Consider the following 17,279-nt stretch of genomic DNA (forward strand, 5'->3'; position numbering starts at 1 on the left):
TATAGTCACAAAAGTATTTTTTACTTGGGAAAAATAAGGTAAGTATTTATACTAGTAAATATATTATCTACTCTGTACTAAAGCAAAGTTACACTGTTAGATAAATATGGATTCATAAGATCAAGGAAAGGGAGGTATTTTATCTTAAATGGTAATGAGAGCATGTTCTTATAACAAGAATTTGCTGTGGAAGTTTCCAGACATGGATTACTTTGAAATTACTACACTTTTGAAACCCAGTGTCTGTTTATGAGGAAGTGCTTTGCTTAGGTTTTGTCTTTTTTCCCTCTCTCTTTTAAAATAAAGTCATGAATTGCTACTTTGTATTTTCTCTATGTGTTTTATTTGAATTTGGGTTAAATACAATTCATTGAATAGCTATAATTTGCTGAATAAAATACTAATTACTCTATGGCACAACCGCCAAAGTTAATTGGCTTTTACGTAATATTCTGAAGTGTTCTGCATAATTTTGTTTTCTCCAATAATGTGAAGATAGATTTGTCTGACTGATTCATACTACACAGTTTCTAGGAACTCCCACCTCACCAGGTGACCTAGTAGGTAATTATTGTTCTTTAACAGATACCACAATCCTCCTATTGTCCCCTTAGATATGAATAAACAATGTAAAATCACTGATTCTCTTTTCTTAAGGTTAATCTTGTGTGCCTTGCTTAGGCCAAGCGGTAGGGAGGCACAGTGGTTGTGGTACATTTTTTGAAGAAACCCTCAGAAGCCTTTTTGAGCTTGGGTCTCAATATTGTTTCTTAAAATATGTAACTCCCAGATCAGCTTTTTCAAAAGTTACTTTACTACATCCACATATCTAAACGTTTATGAGTGTACACATAACAACACTAGAAGTCTCACAACATGATTATGAGCAGACTTTGGAGTCAGACGACTTGCATTAAATTTTTTGGTCAGCTTATTAATGTGTGACCTCAGAAAATTAGCTAATCTGTGTGTTTCAGTGTCATCGCCAGTAAATTAGGAATAATAAAATGGCTTACCTTGTGATAATTATAGCTGTTTAAGTATTAAGTGAGATCATACAAATAAGACAAACAGTAAGTATTTAATAAACACAAGTTATTTTTATTTTAAAGTATCTCTACATACATGAATGCATTCATAAATGTCCAATAGGAAAATTATTGTTCATGTGGAATTGGACACATGTATAGTATATTTTCCCTTCTCTGTCTGCATGTTCTGTGTCTGTATGAGTGTGTGGTGAGCAGGACGTATGATCTGTCTTGTATACAAAGAAATTCTTCTAATTTTTATTACCTGAAGAAGAAGACTGGATTTGTCTACATAACATTATGTGCAACTCATATTTCTTAAAATGAATGAGTCAAAATAGGATCATCATTTTAAAACCCCTAGGTGGTGGCATCAAATGTCTCTCCATTTATTAGACACAGTATTAACCAAACAATTTTTTCTCCTAAAAACATCTCATTTCTCTCTCTTGTTGATAATCAAAAATACTAATTAAGGAATTATGTTTGTTTCCAAAGAATTTTATAATGTAATTATTTCCTTTACCCTTCTGGTACAAATTATTTTTCAGATGGCTTTTATTATTTATCTTAATAGGTAATGAATAATGTCTGGGGAAACATAAGAAGTGTATTTGCTTTAACTTGCAACCATAATAATTTTAGTGAGATGTAGCATAGGCTATAGTCCAAGGAGATATGGGACAGTTCATAAATTAAATGAATAGGTATATGAATAAACTATTTACATGCTCCAATGGTACTTTTTATAGAAAAAGAAGAAACATGAATGCATTCCAGATTTGCTTTCTAAGTGTTAAACTTGCATAGGCTGAGTACTAGTTTTGCTGGGACTTTTAAAACACCAATAAAACATCAATCAAAACCAAACCTCATTTCAGATTTTATGGTAGAAATGATTCTACACCCATTCATCACTTTTTTGAAACTAGATTTTATTCTCATTTGGAAAATAGAAGCATCAACTTTCCTTTTCAATCTTTCTTCATTCCCACTTCAAAGCTTCAAAGCCTAGTGGACTTCTTTGCACCCTCCCTCTACCCCATTATCCTTTTAATTAAAGGAAAGTGTATGCAAACACACTCCTTCCCGGTGTGCCCAGAAATGTCTTTTGAGGGAATAAATGAGATACTATCTCTGTGGACCTGAAAGCCCCTCGAAAAGTTTGGAATTCTTATAATTAACATACTCATTAAGTATAAAGTTTTTATACTTTTGAACTGCTCTAACAGTTTTTTTTTTTAATTGTCAAGTGTATGACACTTGTCCTCTATGATCTATTCACCACACAGTGTCCACTCTGATTATTTAAAAAAAAAAAGAGTTACATTGTGACATTCCTCTTCTTAAAACAACTCAATGTTTTCTAATATCACTGAGAATTACATCCAAAAAAAAACATTTTCATCATGGTCTCCTAGGCTATACAGTGCTGGGCCCCCCCTCTTGGCCTCATTCCCACCACTTTTCCAGTGGCTCACTTGATTCCATTTTTTTGTTTAATTGGGGTGATATTGGTTAGTACAATTTTATAGGTTTCAAGTGTACACTTCTATAATACTTCATCTAGATATTGCAGTATGTTCACTACCCAAAGTCAAATATGCTTCCATCACCATATATTTGACACCCTTTACCTTTTCTACCTCTTCTCTCCCTTCTTTCCCTCTGGTAACCACTCTTCTGGGTATTTACCCAAAAAGTCTGAAAACATTTTTCCATAATGATATGTGTACCCCTATATTCATTGCAGTATTATTCACGGTGGTCAAGACATGGAAACAACGATGTCTTTCAATAGATGATTGGATAAAAAAGATGCGGTATGTATGTATACACAGTGGAATAGTACTTGGCCATAAGGAAAGATGAAATACTGCCATGTATGACAACATGGATGGACGTTGAGATTGTCATGCTAAGCAAAATAAATCAGACAAAAAAAAAATCAAGAACCATATGATTTCACTCATATGTGGAATATAAATTGAAAGCAACAAAGGAGCAAGAAAAATGAACAAAAACTCATAGACACAGACAACACTTGACTCCATTTTTACTGGGCTCTTTGCTGTGCCTTGAACTTGCTGAGAAGTTTCTGTCTCAGTGTTTAATACTTGTTGGTGTCTCTGACTGGGATGTTTTTCTGTATTTATGCAGATCACTCGGTTCTAGTCTCTTCTCAAATTTTACAGTGTAAGAAGAATTATCCTTGACGCTCCTCTCTAGGAGGTGGTGCCATTATCCTCACCACTCTGCTGCCATCACTGTCTATCCTCTAAATTTGCTTGTCTTCTCTGCATAAAATGCATCACTCTATGACATTATATATGTATTTGTATATATAGTTCATCAGTCGGTGTCTTCTAAAGTGTAATCTCCTGAATAGAATGGCTGTCTTCTGTTTTCTTCATATCCTTATACCCGGAGTGTAGAACAAGTAGGTGTCCAATGGGTATTGGTTGAATAAATAATTGTAAAATGCACTTTCTCAAATGGGCTCAATGTTTCCTTGTGTTGTCAGTGAGGTGAGACTCACTGTGAAAGTTGGAAAAAAAAAAAATCCTCAGGCCAGGAGCCATATATTTTCCTAAATAGGATGAAGAAAAAATCTGAAACAAAGATAGGTGACTTCGCAAAAAAAGTTAGTTTAGTAGGTCAACTTATAGATTATGAATGTGATCAACTGAAAACTTTCAGTGACTTGTCCAAGGCACATGAAACCAGAATTGGGATCCAAATTTGGAAGGCAGCGTTGCCAACACCTACCTAGTATTTAATGTACCCCTGCATCTAACCTTACTTTAGCATTACCAAATCGTATTCCTGGGCCAAATTCTGGAATTACTGAAACAGATTTTCTTGTGCTGGAGCTGAGGAATCTGTATTTTTATTTTCATTCAAGATGAACCTGTGCAAACTTAACTTTAAACCACTGCAGTATGTATGGCGTGCCAACTATCTAATTATTATTGTTTATGTCCCAGAAATGCATCATTTTTCTGTTATATGAGAGCTACCTAGTTATACAAATATACCCTTTTAAGGGTTTTCCTTTCAGTACAATCACAAACTTTTTATAACAGAAAATGTGTCCACCGTCTTCCAAGTACTGAAGATTTTCAGCCCGTAGTGAAGCAAAGTTGCTTGTGTCCCCATTTCTGTTCTACTTCTTACACAATGAATATGCCAGACAATGTCACCAAGTTGGCAAGGTGATGGCTTTGTTTCACCTTTCTGCTTGGAAGCATTAAAATATTGAATATAGTTATTGATAACTGATAATACCAATAATTATTCTAACAGCAATTATCTAATTGACAGCCATGTAGAGTATGTGCAATGGGATCTCCACAGCAACAGCCCCGTTGGGAGCTACTGATTTCATTATTTTTGTGTAATTCTAAACTGTTTTGAACTGTGATTTTATTTCCCTCTTCAGAATTAGGAGTGTTTGTATTTGGCAATGAATTTTAGGTATTGGAGGGACCTTCAGATGTCAGATAGTAGAGGAACAAAAACTGTAGCCATAATCGAAAAAAAAAAAAAAAAAAAAAGGAGATTAAAGAGAGAACGAAGTTACAGGAGCTAGAAGTTTGCCTCCACTAGTATCAGAGAAGTGTCTGTGAAGTAACACTTCATTAGTTATTATTGATGATTGTGAAAGGGATTATGATGTGACAGTTTTCAACAAGTTTGCTGGTGGGTAGGCCATTAAAAAACCTGAACTTGGACCATCTCTTGAATATAGTATAGTGTTGGCCTCAGGCCCTTCCTGCCTTCAAAGAAGACTAGAGAGTACAGCTGGCCTTGAATTCAGTGAAGTTCCTATTTTGTCTCCCTCAAGAAACAGCAAGAATAACAAAATTTACTTCTGTTTTTGTTGTTGTTGTTGTTCTTTTCTGAGTGGCCTTTAAGTAAAGAAACTGGCCTAAATCTTTAATAAAGAGATGGGAACTAAGGAAATAAAATGCAAATCAGAACACTCCATTCTTTATTTTCAACTTTTCAATTAACTTACAGTCCAAACTTCTCACCAAGAACCTCAAAGACCTATAAAACCTGTCCTCTGGCTATTTCATATTTGACCATATCCCCTGCCACTCTGCTTCTCTCACTGCTCTCCAGCAAATTGGCTGGCAACATACAGCAAATACTATGAAAACTTTACTAGTGCTACTGATCATAATGGCAAATACTTGTATAGTTTTTATAATGTTCCAGTAGTCTAACCACATCACATATATTTTAACCCAATCTTCACCACAGCCAATGAGATAATTTGTATCAATTCCCATTTTATACCTAAGGACTCTGAAGCACAGACAATTTAAGGAAATTATCCAAGATTACATACCTATTAAGTAACAAAGCTGGATTCAAACCCAGGCAGAATGACATCAGAGTTGATATTCTTAACTACTTTGGCTCTCCACAAATCAGACTACGACTCTCCCTTGATCAATACACTCTAATGTCTGGCCATCTTACTTAAAATAAACTCCAGTATAGGGGTTCTTTCAATTCTGGTTCCTGTCTATCCTTTTAAATCTGTCCTTTCCCATAAGACCGATTACATTAGATGCAGGGCCCAATGCTGAATGAAAATATGGAGTCATTGTTCAAAATTTGTTAATGATTTATGACAGTGACAGGCGGAGAGCATCAAGCCAAGGGTAGAGCCCTTCAGAGATTCAGGACCCTCAACTGCAAAGGTAGCACATCTATGATGCTGGCCCTGTTCTCCCATCATTCTTTCCTTTACTCATTGAGGCCCAGATATGCTGTCCTCCTGCCTGCTCCTTGTTTACTTCAGGCTGCGTCTTCCTGAATCCTCTACACTTGCAGATCTTCTTGCTGGGAAGTCTCCTTATCTACAGTCTCGAAGACATGTGGGGCAACATCAAGTGTACTAATATTGGTATGGTGGCATTTCCAGAAAGAAAGAAAAGAAGAGCAGAAATAACATTTGAAGAAATAATGGACTAAAACTGCAAATTTGTTGGGAAAAAAGTAAACATCTAAGAAGTTCAATGAAATTTGTTTAGTTTAAACTCAAGGAAATTCAGACCAAGATACTTCATAATCAAACTGAGGAAAACCAAAGATAAAGATATAATGTTGAAAGGATAGAAAGATTAGTGACTCAACACTTCCAATAGCCTTCGCAATAGCATTAAAATCTATTTTTCATCAAAACCATGGCGATAAAGAAAGCCGTGGTGACATGTTCAATGCATTGAAAGAAAAAGTCTGTAAACCAAGTCTTTTATATTTAGCAAAAGTAGATATAGAAGGAGAAATTAAGATATTAACATATAAGTAAAACTGAGAGACTTGTTGCTAGTAACACTGCCCTACAAGAAATATTACAGGAAGACATTTAGACAGATATAAAAGGGGAGTAGACAGTAAATCAAATTAAAAGCACTGGAAATTAAAAGCATTAGTAACAGAAATTGCATAGTAAATATGAAAGACAGTATAAATATATTTTTGTTTGTAACTCTTTATTTTCTCCTATCTACTTAAAAGACAACGGCATATAGTAATAATTAGAAATGTGTGTTAATGGGAAAGCAATGAATAAAGATGAAATTTCATGACAATAATATCACAAAGAAACTATATAGAAGCAGTTTTCATATACCATTGACATTAAATTGGAATTAATCTGATCTACATCATTATAAAATAAAATGTTAACTGCAATCCCCAATTAAACCTCAAGGAAAATAACTAAAACATAGTAAAAGAGACAAAACTTGAATTAAGATGGCACACTAGAAAATAACTAAAATGAAAGAGGCACTAACAGAGTAATAGAGAAACAAAAAAGACAAGCGATATGGAAAACAATTAGGAAAATTACACATAAATCCTACTTTATAAATAATTACCTTAAATGCAAATGGATTAAACACTACAAAAGGCAGAGATTAGAAGACTGAATAAAATAAATCATTATTCAACTGCATGCTGTCTAATAGAGATGCACTTTAAATTAAAGGACACAAATAAGTAAAAGGATGCTAAAGATTATGTCATGCAAAAGGCAACCATAAGAATCTGGAGTTGTTATACTATATAAGACAAAATAGACTTTAAAACAAACAAAAAACCTGTACATAATGAAGGATACTTTAGAATGAGTCAATTCACCAAGAAAATATAATTATAAACATGCCAACTAACATCCGAGCTCCAAAAATGCATGGAACAAAAATGAACAGACATGAAGAGAAAAATTGAGAGTTCTGGAAAAAAAAAAAAAAAATTGAACAAATCAAAAGCACAATGAGTTGTCTACCTCCTCACACCCATTTGGATGGTTATTATTAACAAACAACAAACAAAGAAATCTGAAAATAAGTCTTGACAAGGATGTGGAGAAATTGGAATCCTTTTCACTGTTGGTGGGAATGTAAAATGGTGCAAAACAGTTTGGTGGTTTCTAAAAAAACTTAAAAATAGTGTTGCTATGAACATGGGTGAGTTCCTAATTTCATATCTCATATAATGTAGTGATTCTACTTGTGGGTATATACAAAAGAAATATGAAATTAGGATCTCAGAGGAATATTTGTACACCCATGTTCATAGCAACATTATTCACAAGAGCTAAAAATGGAAGCCTTACAAGAAATACTACAGGAAGACATTTACTGAAATGAAAGGGCAGTAGACAGTAAATCAAATCTGCATGAAAAAAAATTAAAAGTATCGATTATAGGAATTACATAGTAAATACAAAAGACAGTATAAATATATTTTTGTTTGTAACTTTAGTTTTTCCTATATACTTAAAATACAACTGCACAGAGTAATAATTAGAAATATGTGTTGATGGGAAAGCAATGAATAAAGATGTAATGAAGATGTAGAATATTCATTAACAGATAAATGAATAAGTAAAATGTGGTATGCACACACAATGAAATGTTATTCAGCTTCAAAAATGAAGGAAATTCTGACATGTCCAACATGGATGAATTTTGCAAATATTATGTTAAGTGTAATAAGCCAAATGTAAAAGGACAGATATTATATGATTCCATTTATATAAGATAAATATGATCAGAAAATTCATAGAGACAGAAAGTTGAATAGAGGTTAGCAGGGTCTCAGTGGCAGGAGGAATGGGGAGTTATTGTTAATGGGGATAGAGTTTCACTTTTACAAGATGAAAAGAGTTCTTGCAGATGTATGGTCATGATGGTTTCACGACAATATGAACGTGCTTAATACCACTGAACTGACTAGCCCATTATACTGATGAAGTTATTGTTGATTGTTTACTGTACTTAGTGATCAAAAAGTAACAAGAATACTACACCTCTTCTAAGATGAGGTTATGTTGTTACATTTGGCTGTTTTGAAAGCCAAAAACAAAGCCTAATGACTAGTGGGGATCTTTAGAGTTTTGAGGAAATGTATTTCTAATCTGGGTGTGATAACTCTGGCCTATCTGCAAATGATGTAAAAAGCTGCTAGTTTTTAATGAGAATCAGAACAAAGGAAGGCTCTGCAGCAGGTCCACTACTCTATCACTTATGAGCCATGTGATGTAGTTGATTTAATGGCGCATGAAGATAGAGGTACTGTTTGGCAGACCCCTATTGTTGAATCATGACACAATCTTGAGATTGTCGGAGACATTCATTTCTGAAGGACAGTCTTGAAGGGAAATTTTTCTAGTGAGCAGAACCATGATCAATGCATCTGGTAATTCATTTTACTTGGAAAGAGAAATGGCCAGAGGTCTAAATGTGTACTGATTTTTGAGTAGCAACTAACAGTTGGGCTGGATCTTCACAGACTTTGAAGGAACATGATTAGAAAATTGGTGAAGAGGAGATTTGCAGAAGTACATTCATAGACTTCAAATGTGATTAAGACATTAGGGAGCTTTATTTAAAAAGCAATGCATAGCAAGTAGGATTACATTGCAAAATGAAAAGAACCTTATATACTGTATGGAAAGCAAGTTTCATGGTGATATAAAGTTTACAGAACAATTAAATATCATTCAGTATCTGCTTTGAAAAGCCATATTTATTTGTCTCTCCCCCATTCTTTTTTCTTCTTTAGAAGGTTTGGTTTTTCAGGTGGGAAATTGTCATTTATTATTTAGAAAATAAGTCAATGAAACACACAAGTAAATATTTTGCATACAGTAATGCAACAAAAATAAAATGCCACATCCTAACACATCGAAAAAAGTTCGCTAACTGTAAAATCTCGAGAATGATTGCCTCTTGACTTGAGTGATGTCTTCTGCATCGAAAGTCACAGGTTGGTTCACACAGACATGTGAAATACATCAAATCAAAAATAAAAGGGAAATCATCTTACATTGTAACAATGATGACCACTCTTGTCCCTGTTAGCTAACATCACTGATAAGAAAAATAAGCAGTGACAATAGAAATGGTCTAATTTTCGGTATGTGATTATGGGACACAAAGAGAAATAAAAAGAGGAACTTAGAAGGTAATAACAAGTTTTTGTTTTTTTTAAAGTAACCAATAATTATCCACTATAATATTATAATATTTGATGAAAAAACATCCAGCCTAAGAGAAAGTTTATAAAAGTTTATTTGAGCCAAACTGAGAACAATTTCCGGGAAGCAAAATCTCAACAGATTGAGGAAATGCTCTGGGAAACGGCAGTTTTGCAACTTGTTTTATACATTAAACTCAAAGGAGGAGGGTTATATGAAATCCATTGGTGGTAGATTAAGGGGGTGGGATAAAGCAAAGAGGGGAAATCTTTGGGATTAGATAAAAAACTAAATTGGAGAGATTTTACATTGGTGGGTACAGGGTGGTTAATGGTTAACATTTTACAACACACAGAGATGGTAATCAAGGGACAAGAACTACACTGAGGGATTCTATAGTTTCCTGGTCTGGTGTGGAGGTTTGTGCCCAAGGGGGTCTGGAAAAGGGACTACTCTGATAACAAGGTCCTGTTATCTTAGATGCAAAAAACGCAATAGACAGGCTCACTTAAGGTAAAGAATGACCTTTGTCAAGAAAGCTGCAAGCCAAAGATGTGACTACAGGGCCACCACCCGCTTTTAGTTAGGAATTTTTTTATGTTCAGGCTATCCTATGTGGTCAGTTTTGGTCTCTGAGTTTGTACGACTTGTCAGGTTTAGTATGTGGCCCCTTTTTCGTCCACAAATACCATCAAAGATTACTCCCAAATCCAGGGAATCTTTGAAACTTTGCAGAGATTCTCCCATGATTGGTATTGTTTTGACATGGTATATGTGATGTCAGTCTTCCATGAATTAATTATTAGTTTAATACACTTCTTGCAACTCCCCTGTGCCCTGTTCCTGGGATAGGTTCTGATTACATCTAGGCCTGAAGGAACAAGGAAAGGAAATAGGGTACATATAGGGAACAGTGTAGGGGGAGGCGGCAACCCACAGAAGTTTGTATCTTAGAATGTAACAACTATTGGCCCCTCTGGAAGAGAGTGCAGGGTTCAATATTCCAATGTCTCTCCTCCTACAGTCTCCAATAGTCCTCCTGATTCTCCCTTTAGTCACCTGGAAGCCAAAAGCCAAGAGAGTCCAGATGATGCAAGCCACAGAGTTCACCTTCCTGGACACAGAAGAGGTGAATTAATATGGAGGCCAACAGAGAATACCAACACAGCCAACTCCTTTTCCACTCAGCATCTATTCTTGTCTATGCTAAGAAGAAACTTATACCCTGAATCCAGCGACAATATTCATGGCAGGATGGCATCCTAACACATTAAAAAAAGTTCTCTAACTGTAAAATCTCAAGAATGACTGCATTTGACTTGAGTAATGTCTTCTGCACATTAAAAAAAGTTCTCTAACTGTAAAATCTCAAGAATGACTGCATTTGACTTGAGTAATGTCTTCTGCATTAAAGTCACAGGTTGGTTCCAACTGGAATTTACATTGTAAGACAAGATGCAACCAGTACTCTTCACATATACAGCAAAGTAAAGCATTAAAAACAAATCCCCAATTATAGCAGGAAACTTCAACACTCCTTTCTCTGTAAAACATAGATATCATAGAAAATGAGCAAGGCTAAAGAAGTTGATTGGCTTCTAGAGATTTATCCTAGAATCTAAGTTTCTGCATTGAGAAACTAAAGAAAAAGTCAGCAAAATAAACTGAAATCAAGAAAAGGGAAGGCAATGGTAAAGATAATAGCAGAAATCAATGAAACTGAAAGCAGAAAGAAACAAAAGAAAAATGAAACAAGAAAGACACTTCCTTATAAAGATAAAATAAAAAATGGTAAACATCTAGGGAACCTTACAAATAAAAAGAAATAGAGACCACATTTAAAGGCTAAAAGAGAATATAGAAATACTACAAACACTATACATATAAATTTAACAGCTTATAAAATGGAGCTAAGCCTCAAAAACTATAAAACATCAAAAGTCACAAAAAAATGAAATAGATGACATAAAATTTTACATATCTTTAAAAATGAGTTTGTATTTAATCAGTCAGATTAAAAATCAGAGCTGAGACTGAAGTGAGAGATATTATAAAAGTCATTCCCCATGTGAGCCAATGATTCAAAACTGTAGATTAAAAGCTATATTTTAAAAAATATATTAAACTAATTTGTTGTAAATTATAGTCATTCTTTTCTGAAATAATTTTTGTAGAACTCTTTTTTTATTGCAGCTGAGAAAATGGTATATGTATGACATTACATTATCCATTTTGAAATGGAAGTTGTAGAAATGAATATTATTTAAGATAAAAGACATTAAGAGAAATTTTTTCTGCAGAGTAATTTCAGCCTGCATTTGATAGGTTATTAAAGAGCAACCTGGTGGTTTAATCCCTATCATTGCTGGATTGAACAATTGAGAAACAAGGTGCATTTAAACAGAATCGTGACGATGACTTACCTCTATAAAGTGAGCTGTATTTATTTATTTATTTATTTATTTATTTATTTATTTATTTATTTATGTATGTATGTATGTATGTATGTATGTATTGCCTTGGCTCTAGGCCGTTAAGCTGTCTCATAGTAAATAAACTTCCTAACTCACTGACAGAATCAACCGGAGAAATAGTGTGGATAAATTACAAGACCACTGATAAATGAAAGTCCTGGGAAAGAAACTATCACCTACCAAAATGCTTTGGGTACCCAGAGAACCAGGATTATAGACAACTCTCTGGTGACTCATATCTAGGTGGCAAGAATCAGACAGGCAACTGTGTGTCATGGAAGCCACATGAGTGAATCCATGAAAAGTTCACTGTTCTGTCTACACAAGAAAAGTACACAAAATGTTTTTTTTCTGCCCTATCAGTGAACAGAAGGAACAAGAGAACCTAACTCAGGAGGGAATGCCCTAAAGTTATGATAATGCACCAAGGATAATGATGAATAAATCCTACTAATTAATTTCTATTTATTAAATGCAGTGCCTTCACAACACCCCATGAAAGGGATTCATTTATTTTCCATATCTTAAAGGGAAATGAGGACGCCGTGTCCTGACAATATTGAACCCTAACCTCATGCTTCTGGAAAACAATGTTCTGGGAAAAGGCCTTCCACAGACAACCAGCCTTCTCTAAATAATTTAGACAAGAATACCACCGGGTCCATGCTCTCCTTGGCTTCTGGAGTGAAATCTGAAATAGCCAGCCCTCATACGCATGCACGCGCACGCCACACACACATGGAGAGCAAGGAGAGACTGAAGACAGAAGCAAACTGCTCCAGCTCAATAGATGGCAGGTGTGGGGACAGAGCCGGGAGAGCAGTTTCCAGGCTCTTGACCTCACCTGGAAAGGTGCCGGCTCAGGTAATAGATGGCCAGCAGCTGTAACTAGTTGGCCATCAGCTGTAACCAGTTATTCATTGGCCACTCATATAACTGCCATGGCTAAGCTAGCAAGTGCAGATTGCACCTAGCAAGTTGGGTGGTTTGGCAGAGAAGCAGACTGCAGACTGCGCCTAGCAAGTGCAGTTAGCAAGCGGATGGCGGATTGCGGATCACGTGGATTCTACTTCCTGTGTCTTCTCCAGCGGCGAGTGAGACTAGGGTGCAGGGAGACCCCTCATTGGGGTCCTGGTGGATGTTTGCTTTTGTGTCTCGACCAGCCACCATCAAGAATATAGTGGTATGACTCCCCTGTCTATGGCTCCTTTGGTGTTCCTTTTTTACCTCACCATATCCTGCATTCTTGTGCGGGAGTGGGAGCTGAGACTCTCCATGACAGCAGATTTAATAAGCAAGGGGACATACATGTGAGGCTTGTTGTGGGCGGTGCAAGTGGGGTAAATCTCTGCACCCATCCGCCAAAATTTAAAAGGCTTACATAGAGGCCTTTACCGGGCCCAGTTATACATACCATCCTGACCGGCCCAGAAATGCATTGCACTCTCAAGGTTGCATTTTTGGGGCAGCTTCTAGCACAGGGAAGTGAAACGGAATGAGCATTTCAAGGACAGGAGAAGTGAGGAGCCTCCAAATGCCCAGGTCCAGCTCCCAGTTCAACCAGCGGTCAGTGTCCTCTCGATAACCTCCTCCAACAATCGTCCACACTCTCTCACGATTCCCTAGGATCTGCTCATGTGAAAAGGTAAGATACAGACTTCTCTCCTGTTGCCTGTTTATGCGGCTAATACTGAGACTGAGGCTTCTCTTATAAATCACACCTGTAACAACCGCTGTACTCCCCCCCATAAAAGTAGAAAGCAAAACCACCTCACCAGCCCTCTGATCTTCAGATACAAGGGCCTCACCTTACTGCAATAGCCTTAATGCAATCAGCTCCTGGACTTGTTTTTTGTCTTTTATATATCTTTGGGTTCTTTCCTTTGGATAAGAATTACGCTTTTATCTGCAATTCTACAGAGCTCTCATTTGATTCTTATAGTTACTCATTTTAAAGTTACAGACATTGCAGCTCCAAAATCTGTGCAACTGTGGAAAAGTATTTCTCATTCCCAATAATTGTACAGATTCTTTGTCTGAGGTGTACCTGAGAGGGTTTCTTAACCTTGTGCATAAGTGGTTCATATATATATATGCATATTTTATGCATAATTTATGCATAATTATATATATGTGTGTGTGTGTCTATATATATATATATATAATTATCTCCAAAACTAACTTACACATGAAGAAGGATAAGACATCTTAAACTTCAGACTTTGAGTGATTGTTGAGTTGTAACAGAAACTGCAAGTTTGACAGCTGTGAAGGATTTTTCAATCATTTGGTTGCTTATCAAAAGCTTGGTTACTTATAGGGATAATTATAGCCTATAATTGTGGCTAATTGGTTTGAGTAAGCTTGGATATTATACTTAGCAAGATAAATAACGTGAATTTTAGTATTGTTGGTTTTGTTCCGCATTAAGAAGTTAGTATAAAATAGGAAAATCAAGTGCACTTTAGCCTATGAACCAGGATGGGAACGTCCTACATGCCATGGAGGTGGGACAGGACCATGCCCTGTGTGATTTACTTCAGAGTAACCATGCTGTAATTGTTGTTAACTTGGTAAAATGAACATTAGTCAAATGCAATTTAGTCTCTAGTGGGAGAGTAGAGACATTTCACAAGGTTTTCTCTTTAGTAGTTTTGGCATCTTGTAAAACCTTAATGTAAAATCTATTCCTCAGGACCCATAGAAAGCAGGCTATGAAATCAGGTGAGTTCCTTAAATACAAAGCACTAAGGATGTAAAACAAGAGCTGCAATTTTAATAGTGATACCTTAAAAAGGTGTATTGTCATTATGTTATGCAAAACACTAACATGTCCTCAATATCTTTTAATATCACAATATTTTTAAGACAGGTATTAATTCAATTTTTGAAAATCTTTACTGATGTTAAATGTAGGGTTCGCCAAGGACCAATGGTCCGAAACTCAGCTTCCTTAACATTAAGTAGCCAGATGAGTCCCATTTCATGAAGATATTATATGCATTGATGGTCTAATGTGGTCAGAAAATTGCAGAAGGATCTATCCCTGTCATTATTTTCTCTTTTTAACTTTTTATTTTTTATTCTAAGCTTATTTTGTTCATTTTTATTAACTCATTTCAAATACCAGCATGTAATATAGCCAAAATCTGCTAATTATTCAGCATACCAGAACATAAGAAATTGTCTCACATTAACTCAACTATCCATCCTTTTATTCATTCAACTATATTCAATAATGTACTTTGCATATTGACATACAAATAAAACTGTGTAGCAATGGCTTTTTGTTATTTTATAATCCCCTACTGTACACTCCAAGAGAGCAAGGATACTGTTGAAATTGCTTTCTATTATAACTTTAGCAATTAGTATATTTTAGGGCACAGAAATAGATGCTTAAAATACATTTTGATATTAATTGACAAATTAAATGATTTCAGGCAGTTTAGGCAAACAATAGCAATTGGAATTTTACAAATGTATTGCCCTTAATAGTACAAGTTACTTTAAATACCAGAGTATTAAGAAGGTCAATGCTGAGAGATAACCTCAGCGTTCTCCATTATGAATAATAAGATTTTTACCTCGATCAGCCTTAGGCCCTTTCTCAATTGCATAAATCAAAAATCACATAGTTAACATTTGTCACCTTCAATTTTAAAACTCACTTTTATACTAGTTATTTAAAGTATATAAAATGAATTCTGATCAAAGCTGTACAGATTAAAAACTCAATGAGAAAGCATGTACAAGAACACACTGAAAAGTTTGAAAACCATTATTATAAAGCACCACTATAATTAGAAATATTTTTATTTTGTGTGATATGATAGTTCAAAGTTTCTGATGTTTATCTGAGCAAATTTGCTAACCTCTCTGAGGTTTTTTTTTTGTGTGTGTGTGTTTTTTCTACATAATCAAGCAATTGGATGGGATGACAAACAAGGTTGCTTTTAGCTCTGAAATGCTGTGACTATTAAGACAACCTAATTTATTATTAGTAACAAGTAGTTCATGTTCTGGTAAATCTTGTTTATTAGCAAAGATTTTAAGGTGTACTTCTTGCACATGGCCTAATAATTTCGCCTTTACAAAGATCATGTTCAGACCCCCTTTAGGACAGAAAGAATTTTCTAAGTCAATGCTTTTACTGGTGTTTTTAAAATTAATTGTATTACCTCTTAAGAGATCGCCGTGGGTGCCAATGAATTTACCCTAATAAAAATTGCATCATGTTAATTGTTTTTGAAGAGTATAAAAATCTTGCAATGAATCTATTAGGAAAATTGAATATTTTTCTTAACAAATAGTTGTAAAATGATTCCTTATTAATTTAAAATAACCTATGCATATCTAATGGACATGTTAGTGGTAGGTTCTTTGTAATAAACAATATATTGGTAGTTTATTTGGCTTTCTTGATCTTCAGTATATTTCTTTGAATTCTTCCATGACAGTAAATAACATTATCCCTAGAAACTATCGTGAAATGGGAAAGAAGATTTGGTGTAGGTCTAGATGACTACTCTTAAGATTTTGAAGTTACCTAGGCTAAAAGGAGATAGAGAAGACAAAATAGACAATTCCACTATAGTGATATATGTTCTAGTGATTTTTGAAGACACACATGGAGTGACAATTTAATGGACAAATATTGCATTATGTAACAAACTAACCCTTTTTAAAATATATTTTATTTTTTTCATTTTCTCCAAAAATTATACACTTGTGCTATTTTGCTTTATCTTTATTTTCCTATAAATATCTGCACATGCACATGTTTATTAAATTAATGTTTGAATTCATAGCTTAAGTTAATGGTGTATATTATAATTTTGTTTCTATACTGTTATTTGTACCTGACTAGTAAGACCCACAGCGTAACAAATCATTTTTTCTTGTTGTTTTTCATGATACTTTCTCCGTCTTAAAAATGGCTTTTTTTAAAAAAAGCTGTATGTTTGGGTATTTATTTGTTTGTTTAATTCTGAAACACATAAAACCAAATGTTATTTGAGGCAGCTTGAATAATAGTAAAAAATGCTTGAAGAGAAATCAAATTATAATTTTATGGAAGTGCAGGAAAGGAAAAATATGTTAACTAAAGTTATTAAACACATTAATAAACTGAAATATCCTATGTTTTCAACTTCTGCTTATCTGGTTAAGTATTTGGTGTTAAAGTTAGTGCTGTCTGGCTTGGGCCCTTTTGTTTGTGACTACTTGTTTATCAACTCTGTTTCTGTGAGATTCACTATCATGCGT

Source organism: Rhinolophus sinicus, linkage group LG06 (genome assembly GCF_036562045.2).
Source record: "Rhinolophus sinicus isolate RSC01 linkage group LG06, ASM3656204v1, whole genome shotgun sequence".
NCBI lineage: Eukaryota > Metazoa > Chordata > Mammalia > Chiroptera > Rhinolophidae > Rhinolophus > Rhinolophus sinicus.